This window comes from Filicampus tigris, chromosome 3, assembly GCF_054856515.1.
Source record: "Filicampus tigris isolate MCC_2025a chromosome 3, RoL_Ftig_1.0, whole genome shotgun sequence".
Classification (NCBI taxonomy): domain Eukaryota; kingdom Metazoa; phylum Chordata; class Actinopteri; order Syngnathiformes; family Syngnathidae; genus Filicampus; species Filicampus tigris.
In genome coordinates, this window is record NC_141219.1 from 10,700,741 (window position 1) to 10,710,608 (window position 9,868).

The 9,868-nt window shown below is 41.3% G+C and overlaps 1 long non-coding RNA gene across 1 annotated transcript; it reads right to left on the minus strand.

The window, feature by feature from the left end:
• Positions 1-7,703: 7,703 nt before the first annotated feature.
• Positions 7,704-9,625, minus strand: LOC147149868 (uncharacterized). Its single transcript, XR_015086237.1, has 2 exons — positions 9,330-9,625; positions 7,704-8,582 (listed from the first exon to the last, which is right to left on the minus strand). It is a non-coding gene; the product is annotated as an uncharacterized LOC147149868 (long non-coding RNA).
• Between the last annotated feature and the right edge of the window lie 243 nt (positions 9,626-9,868).

Consider the following 9,868-nt stretch of genomic DNA (forward strand, 5'->3'; position numbering starts at 1 on the left):
TGTAAAATAAATGAATAAACATATTTTTGCACCAAAGTGTTTATGCACAATGTCATCTATGACAGAGTTTGTGACCGTCATTGAACATCTGTTGACGTGTCTTCACTGAAGCTCCAAAACGACAAGTTCGTTTCGTTTCAGTCGTCTTCTGGCATCTAATAAATATGTAAATGAGCGTCACCTGGTGTCGAGTGGGCTTCTCCTGGGCGTCTCCTGCACATGTATTAGTCATTATTGAACATAATAATGGCTTTTAGAGGCTGCCGCTCGCCTCCTGTGAATTATTCAACCTGAACGGGGGGCCAAGGCACCACGGAGAGCCAGGTGAGCCCAAGAAGATGCCTTTGAATTATTGATTGGATTCTATTCAACTTTTGAACAACTGCCATGTTGTTTTTTTTCACACACTTACACACACTGTGAACGCTGATTTCAAGTGGCGTTAATTACGCTTGCTTGCACTGTTAAGCTGTCGCCTGATGATTAACAAAGTCAAGCTACGGAAGACCACTTACTTCAGCAAATGGATGGGTGGAGCTTCCATTATTTTGAGTGTGAGAGTGTGTGGGTGCGTGTGTGGGGGTGTGCGCGTGTGTAGCCATTGTTAGCGAATATTTTTTTTTAACCCTTATATGCTGCTTGTGTCAAATTTGTCTGCAGTAAAACACAGTATCCTTCTTTGACCCTGAAATTGGATGAATTCTCCAAAAATTACAAACCTGAATTTCACCGACAAGCTGGTCGAGACCCTCTTCCACGCCTACCTGTTGAAAAACGCACATGATAAAAATATCGTTGCTGAATCTAAACGTCTACAGTTGTGAATGTGTTGATTCATTTTTAAAAGATCTGCAGTACATCATTTTTTTATTGACAATTATTATGAGGATATTCTTGACCCAGGTCAAAATTGAACATAGTTTGTGTGCATGGAAAATGAATGGTAAGTAAGTGAATATCTCAGTCTGGGGCAGCCAGCCGGCAGACAATATGAATTATCTTAATTTGTGATCCGTCACCTCGAATTAACGGGACAGCAGGGGGGTTGAGGATGCTCTCTCGACAGGCGACACGCGTTACAAAGTTAAATCAACAAGGCACTCATCTTTGAGGCACACTCAGTGTGCATTCACGTCTTTGCCAATTAGAACACGTCTTTCGTTATTGAAACAACTTTTTAGTTCATATTCTGTGTTGTGCATTTGTTTAAGATTGTTGGGGGTTTTAGACCAAATGTTGCTGCCTTGCGCACTTATCTCTCCTCAGGCACGGCTTCTTCAAGATTTTTTGTGAGTCTCTGCATCATAGACTTGTGTTTCCAAGTGAAATAGGCTTCCCGGGCTGAAATTTCCCCAAACTGCTGAAAATCTAGAAATGGCCAAAATGACCCGCTTCAAACCAAATTAGCAGTCTTCCCTAGTGTTTTAGGGGTTGGTCTCTTGAGTCTTTTTTGTGGGTCTACTCATGACAGACCTTGCTATTAAATTTAACACAAAAACGTCCTCCTTGAACATTAATGACTGACATTTTTGTTTGTTTTCGGGCATGGTTTCTTTAGATTTGTTGTTGATATTGATGGGGTTGAATTTTGACAAACATGGCTAAATGACACTAAAAGTTTAGCGTTGAAATACAATGATGGACCTTCTGTGTCTTTTCCAGGGAGGTTTCTTGAGATTTTTTGTGGGTGTGATCATAATCGACATGCCTACTAAATTTCATGATAATAAGTCAAACTGGCTACAAGGGTGGAATTTTTCAGAAATGCTGAAAATCAAGAAACGACCACTAAATTGTCGCTTAAAACCCAAATGGCATATTTGTTATGTTTTTGTTTTAGGCATGGCTTCTTCAGACTTTTTTGTGGGTCTACTCATGATAGACATTGCTATTAAATTTCATGTTGCTATATCAATCTAGCTACAGGGTTTGAATTTTCCAGAAATGCTGAAATTCAAGAAATGACCAAAACGACTGTAAAATTGTCACTTCAGACCAAAATGGCAGACCTCCTGTATATTTTCACGCATGGTTTATTCAGACATTTTTGATGGTCTCCTCAGGATAGAAATTGCTATTAACTTTTATGTTGCTGAATCAGTCTAGCTACAGGGGTTCAATTTTCCAGAAATGCTGAAAATTGAGAAATGACCAAAACAACTTTTAAAATAAAAAATGTGTCACTTCAAACCAAAATGGCAGATTTATTGTGTATTTTCAGGTACGGCTTCTTCAGACATTTTGTGGGTCTACTCATAATAGATATTGCTATTGAATTTCTCATTGGTAAATAAATTTAGCTTCAGGAGCTGAATTTTTAAATAATGACTAAAATCTTGAAAGGGCCAAAGCGACACTAAAATGTCCACTTTGAACCAAAAACAATTGACTTTGTTTCTTTTTGGGCATGGTTTCTTCAAACTATATTGTAGGTTTAATCATGATAGACATTTCTACAAAATGTCATGCTACTAAGTCAAAATGGCTTCAGTGGTTGAATTTAAAAAAAAGAAATCTGGAAACTGACCTTAAAATTGTCACATCAAACCAAAATGCAGACTTTCTGTGTATTTTGAGGCATGACGTTTCCATGGGTGTACTTATGTTGCTAACTGATTTTGGCTTCTGGGGCTGAATTTTCAAATAATTACAGAGGGTGCTACTGAGTCAACTTTGGTTTTTACACCCAGGAGTCCGACCAAATTTGATGAATTTTTGAGAGTGGCAAAGGTCTCAAAATGGTGGTTGATTTGTTCCTTTATTGCCTAATGACAAACATATTGTCAAGTGAAAACCTCTCTGACTGTCAATCACGCAGCCACGATGGCCGCAGGACACGACGCACAGCCATGACATGTTCCCTCACGACTCATCGACCAATCAGGCGCCGGCGCGCAGCGTTGGGCGAGATGCCGCTTGCTGCCTCGGCCGCTCGCCTTCCTGCCACTTTGTAGCATCGCATTATCGTAATGAGGGCGGGAGTGGCGACCTGTCAACATCGCTCATGCTCCATCCGGCCTTGACGCCCAGTGTGCACGTCTATGAGTGTGTGCGTATCAGTGTGTTGTTTGTCCACTTCACCGTCAAGGTTGTTGTTCTCTTATTTGATCGTATAAAAAAAAAAAACGTCACACGTGCACTTCAGTAGTTGAGCTGTCATTTTGTTGTAATATTATTGTTATTCTGTGTGGACATGCTTTGTTTTTTAAACTAGAGAATACAATTTGTGTTGAAAACAAGTGTGTATCTTGAACATCTGACACTGAACTGAAATGCTGTGGAAATAATTGAATTGTGGAAATGCAGAACTGACTTTTAAGTCCGAACGGTTTGAATCAGCGAAGTAATGCGGACAGAGGACTGAAATATGTCAACTATTTCTTCATTTGAGAGTTTTATTGTAATTTTTTATTTATTTATTTTTAATTTGTGTGATGTGAAAATCGGAGGGAAATATGTGAATATATCTCATCAATTGGGAAAATGTACATGCAACTGAACTAAATAATTTCAAGTTGGAATGGTCTCCATTGGTAATCGTGGCCGAAAGAGGTCAAAATGTCAAATGTCTATGTTCATTTGGGAATTTTGTCATGGAAAATGTGGAATCATACAAAACGTGCAAATTTGGGAAACTGAACAAGCAACACATCTTGTTCAGTTGACCTGGCAACGAGCGAGGGTTTCCTGGTTGGGGATTTAAAAAAAAAAAAAAAGATCTAGGTCTCGGAAGGTGAAAGTTTATGCGTCTGACACGAGGGCCGGCCGGAGATCAAAAAGTAATTGGCCCTTTTACTTCTTCTCTTCCCCCCTGAGGATTTACAAGCTTCCCCCGCAAATGACTGTCAGCCTCTTTACTACGGTCAAACGCTGAAGGATAAACTCGCACGGCAGGAAGTGTGTGTGTTTGTGTGTGCGCGGACGTGTGTGTGTCTCTGTGCCATGTTTATGTGCGGACAGATGCGTACGAACGCACCGTGACTCATTGAGGCCGAAATCAACCTTACAAATGTGACATGAAGCTTAAGTGTGCTTGAGGCTGATGCGACATGCCACCGTGTGTGTGCGTGTGCTTGTGTGTGGGCCTCCTCCTTCGACTTCCTGCTTAGCATCAAAGTGATTGGGCGGGAGACAAAGTGAGACGTCCAAGCGGACACTGGTCCAATCAATTATTATTATTAGTCTCAATTATTCATGGTTGAGCTATTTATTTTTCTGTGGTTAGCGTCGCTCAGCGCGCTGTAGACGAGTCTGTTCTCATGTTTCATTCATGTTCCCACGCTAAGGGGCCACATAAAACCATCAAGATAATGGTGGCTCACAAGAGCGTTCAGGCTTTTTTCTGTTGCAAATTATGTTTTTGTATTTTTGTAAGTAAAAAAAAAAATGTTTATGTTATGTTACTTGCTTGTATTATTTTAATAAAAAAAATAATATGTATTCTTGGGGCACATTACCTGGTCTTACATTGAACATTTCTTTTAATTTCTTGTTAATTTGCAAGCCAAATTGGTTTCCACTCAGCTTATGCACTAAAATTGCTCAGTATTGGATATTGGATTATTTTTAACCCATATTATACGAGCACAAAATAAAAATCAAGCCAATTTGTGTCATGTGAAGCAATTTCAGTAAGAGTATTACTGATATTTGCAATGTAAAAACTGTTGGTTGAAAGAGCCTGGTCAATTTGGGCTATGTGACTTCCTTTGTGGGTTGGCAGCAGACGAGACGAGGGCGTCTTCATGTTTCATTCATGTTCCCACGCTAAGGTGCCACATAAACACTCGCACAACTAATGTATTATGTTTAGATGTGGGGGGCATGGTTTATTCATGCCTGTGGATGGAGGGGCGGCCGTCATTGGACATTACCGCACTGTCACATTAGTGACTTAAAGGGGCCAGCGCGCTTCATTAAAGGTGGTGCAAAAAAAGAAGCGGCGAGGCGATGAGATGGGAAGGGATTGACCGCACGAAGAACGCCGTCTCTGGGGGGGGACGTGCGACTTGCTTGGGTGAGGGTAACCGAGACGCTTTTGATTTGACGTGACGTCTGAGAGAGCTCACTGAAGATGTGACCTTTGAACTCGTGTTGCACTAAAGCCCCAAGTCAAATATTCACCGTTTGTAGAAATGAACATCAAGTCATGTGTACAAGTATACATAAAACAACTGTAGTTACAGTATATGGGTTGTTGTATGTTATGCATTTATGTATGTGAAGTGTTAGTTACATGGGCCATGTGATTCTTAAGTCAGTGTATTTGTATACTTAATGAAATTGTGTTCTTAGAAAATATATTTGATTATTTGCCACAAAGCTTTTTCAAATGTAAGCATTTTTTCATATGTTCTACACGGTACTATTTTTTTAATCAATATTTTTTTTACACAAAATACACAAAATGGAGGATAAATGGACGGCAGAAGGGTACGCAATAAATGGACCGCAAATTTTTATTAAAAAGCCCAGCTCTGGAAATAAGTAAAAGTATTCACCAGTGCAAATTACATTTTAAACATCAACCAACAACTGGCAATTGAATGTTCTCGAAACATTTTAATTCTGTGACAGGGACATGTAAAATATACAAATACAGTCTATCATATTCACCAGTATAGGCCAGGGTTAATTTGAAACATGGCATATTGTTGAAAATAAATGTTCAGCGAACTTTTAGATTTAAAAACAGGGAAATATATGTATTTTAGACGCGTCAACGGAGCTACGGGAGCTATAACAGAGGGTGTGGGCCGGATAAAATTTGACCGCGGGCCGCACTTGGCCCCCGGGCCGGACTTTGGACATTTCTGGGATGAGCAAAAGCCATACAGCGGTGCGCGAAGCCCTCACGCGTGGTCACTTTTCCATTTTGGAAAAAAAGCATCGATATACTGCAGGTGGCCTTTTTCCAAAATGCCACAAAGATGTTAACATATTGCAAAGTCAGAAGAACCTCATCAGGCGTTCAAGTTTGGTTAAAGGCAGCAAATGTTACATTTGCATGACGAGACAAATGGTTGCTTGACTGCGCCGTGGTGCTTGGTACATTTGGTACCTCCGGTGGGGACTTTGCTGGCCTCTTAATACAATCGCTATCACATCACATTTGACAACTAGAGTGGGCTAACTCCATCTTTGTCAGTTTGCAGAAGGGTGATTTCAAATGTTGTGGCTACAAATACATCTGATTTATATCTTGGTGACAATTACTACTTCTTCTGGATACTTGACAAATTAAACAACCAAACCAACAAAAACAAATAGAAGACTCTTCTTTCACCAGAACGAAAGTTGGTTTCTATCTCTTACCGTTCTTTAGTAATCAGCTGTAAAACATGTGTTGCTTTCACCCAAAATTATATTGAAGGAAAATTCATCATCCCCACCAGAGATGCTCATTCTAAATATGTTAATGTGTGCTACATAGCTACTAGTCCAAAGTTTTGCTCTGACCAACCGATGAGGGGATGGAAAATGCTGACTGAATTTTGCTAAAGAAACAGTCCCATTGCTAAAATAGCCGAAGTTACGTCACTGAGTGGAAGGCTCTGCTCAAATTACACTGGCGTGGCAACACAGATGTAGAAATTTAATATGAAAAAAAATCCAACTTCCACATACTTCTCACGCAATACTTCAAGTGGACTTCACATAGTACAGATAAACCTTCTGTCCTCCATCTTCTAATCTCGTATTCCAAAGCAGCGAGAGCCGTAAACCTTGAGACCCTACACACAACACACACATGCACACACACCCCCACGTACACACCCACACACACACACACACTGAAACAGCAAAGTGCCTTAGGCTGTTGTCACACGTACACAGACGTGATTGTGGATGAATACAAACGCATCTACTGTATGTCTTTCCAACTACAACTAACACAACCTAAGCCATTCAAACACAGTCTGTGTGCAATCATTGGTCGGTAACCATTAAAGACAGCATCACAGTTTGCTTGTTTTTTTTCATATTTTCAAATTCATTTTATTTTATTTTATTGTTGTATTTAAGTACTATCTCACAAACTGTATGTTGAGACATGAAATTTTGCCGCAGCACCTCATTGCAGCCTTTTGTCCACAAGTGGTGAAGTGTCAACAGGTTGTTTTCTGGTGGCAATAGTAAGCCGCTTGGCTTCAGTCATGATGTTTTTAGCTCTGAGTGACAAGCGGCATCACTCGGCTCGTCACCTCCGCCTTGTCAGCTCAGCGGAGCCGCTTGGTCATTTTCCCCCATCTCTGACACCATCACTTTATCTGCAGAGTATCAGCGGCACCCCTTAATTCAAGGCCAAGCGGGCCTGTCACCCTCGGGTGTCAGCATGTCAGCGCCACTTCCAGACAGACACCTTATCAGATGGGCTGGCTGCTGGATTAGCAGAGGGAGTGATAAGCGTCGTCACACAGAAAGACGGTAAGTGATGCAGCCGCGCTCACTATTGTAGACTCGAGTCACTTGACTTGACTTGAACCAGGATTATGTCACTACTTTTAGGACTTGGAACTTGCATTACTGAACCTTATCAAATACTTACCTTGACTCAGATTTGCTATTCCTGTGACTCAACTTGACTTGCTTGAAATTAGACACAGTAAGCAAAAACTTATGAAAGGATCAACTTGACTTTGACTAGTAGACAGGAGACTCAACTTCTCACACTTCATCTACATGATTTAACCAGTCTTGCCTTTCTGAATTTTCAGGATCATCTGGCTTTTGTTTTTAATAGAGTTATTCTTTTGTATACAGAGCACAATCATAATAGAAAGTGTGGACATAATACATCACTTCCAAACAAAACACAGATCATTTGACCCAAAATATCTGGTGAACTTTGAGGCCGGAACACGCTAGAGAGGCCATTTGATTTTCTTGGACAGGTCGACGACACAAATCAAAACATTTTGACGTTTGGAGCTTTCCCCTGAGAAAATCTTTGCAACCGGACCCCTCTGAATTGTAAGTGAAGATTTCTGGTCTACATGTCAACTATCGCAGGCAGCACCACTGACTGGTTCATTATGTCACAGTCTTTGTACAACCATTGGTTTGTCGCCATGTCAACCATTGCAGAGGGTTGCATTCTGTTGATTGTGTTTCATAGTTCAGTTTTGTTGGAAAATTCCTTTGGCATCAAGTCGTCGTTCCCACGTATAAACGAGTGGCGTGAGAAATCAACCATCACACTTTTTCTTTCCCATTTTCCATCCCATCTCATCACCGCGGCGTCCGTCTCGCACTTTCACAGTTGATACGTCCTCTCCGTTCCTGACCGAGCAAGCGAGGCGATGCGTCAACTCATATGGATGCCAGTGGCGGCTGACGGGCTCCTGACGCCAACGGGAGCTGTCGGTTCGGGTGACGGCTGCCCGTCTCATCGGGCCGCCCGTCTTATCAAGCCGCCCATCTCATTGGGCCGCCTCTTAGCCGTGACGCGATGAGAGATGATGGGCGACAACGCCGTGTTAGCGGGAGGCCCCGGGGCGTCAACGAGCCTGACAGACGCCACTTTTACGCCTTTAATCCCATCTTCTCCTTAACGCGACAAAGATTGAGGTTGACTTGCACTGTCGGCAAGGAGGGAAAATGAAGACATTACAATCACACTTTGCTGACAGTTTAGCTCTGTGGTGCTCATAAATGAGAAAACAAATCCAAGTATTTCTAATTGGATGTTTTTACTTACTTTTTCTTTAGTAAAAGTAACTACAAGCATTAACTCATTGAGTTAAGATGAATGTCAAGATATTCTATATCAACCTGCTTTATATACAAAACTCATGGACCATTTTCCATTCTACGTCATCAACGGCTGCGTGCCTATTATTGACACAGAACAGCAGGAGACATATGTGTGTAGGTGTGACGATTTGTTATTTTTATTTTAGCATGGAGTTGTTATAGTTTTTAAATAGTTTCAAACAATTTCATGCCGAGCTGTTCTGTGTACGGATCAAAAATACAGAAGTACAAAATCAAGTAAAAAGGAGTTACAATTTTTCTCAATTCCAAGAGGAAACAGGCCATTATAGAAACACCGGAGGAGCCTGTGGCTGCAAGATATTAAATGCACGCACGACTGGACCAAGGACTATATTAGGATGGCTCATTTCATATTAAATTTGGTTTAACCACTACTGTATGTCTTGAAATGTTAAGTAAGTGATCCGGAATTGTGGAATAATGGCAAGGTGTTTTCGACTAGTGCTAGCTAGTAACTAGTAGCTAATCCGTTCAGCTATGAGCTTCGGCGCACGCTAGCTCCGTGTAACTCAAACTCTTAATTCATTAGCATTATTGTTTGCGATGTTTACCTTAAGCCTGGTTCACACGGCAGGATAATCGGCCCAATTTTAGATCCGAATCTCCCCTCCCAAAAATCCTAGTTCAGGGCCGACTCTCGTGATCGCTCCAAAGATAATCTTATCAGATAATCCTGCCGTGTGTGGTGTGCTCAGCCTGATCTCGTCCGCTGAGAAGGATGTGAGAATCCAAAATGAAAACAGTCATGGCGCAACAGAGACCGTCTTTTCTTATTGTGTCATTTTTTCCCATTAAAAAGAATTCGCGAACTAGCGGCATCTTCAAGACACGACCTGCTGCCTTTTCTTCCGCCATGTTTGTTCACTCTGAAGTCTCGTTTAATCTCGAGGGGGTTTGCAAGAATTTCCGTCTGAGACGTGAGAATATCTGTGAATGAATGTGGTTCGTGTGTGATATGTTGATCTTGGCATATGGCTGCACACCACACACGGTACGTTCAAAATCGTAATACGCTTGATTTTTTTCTCGTCACGTGTGGGGTTTCTCAAAGTTTGGTCGCTGGCCGACAATTTTGAAATCCTGCTGTGTG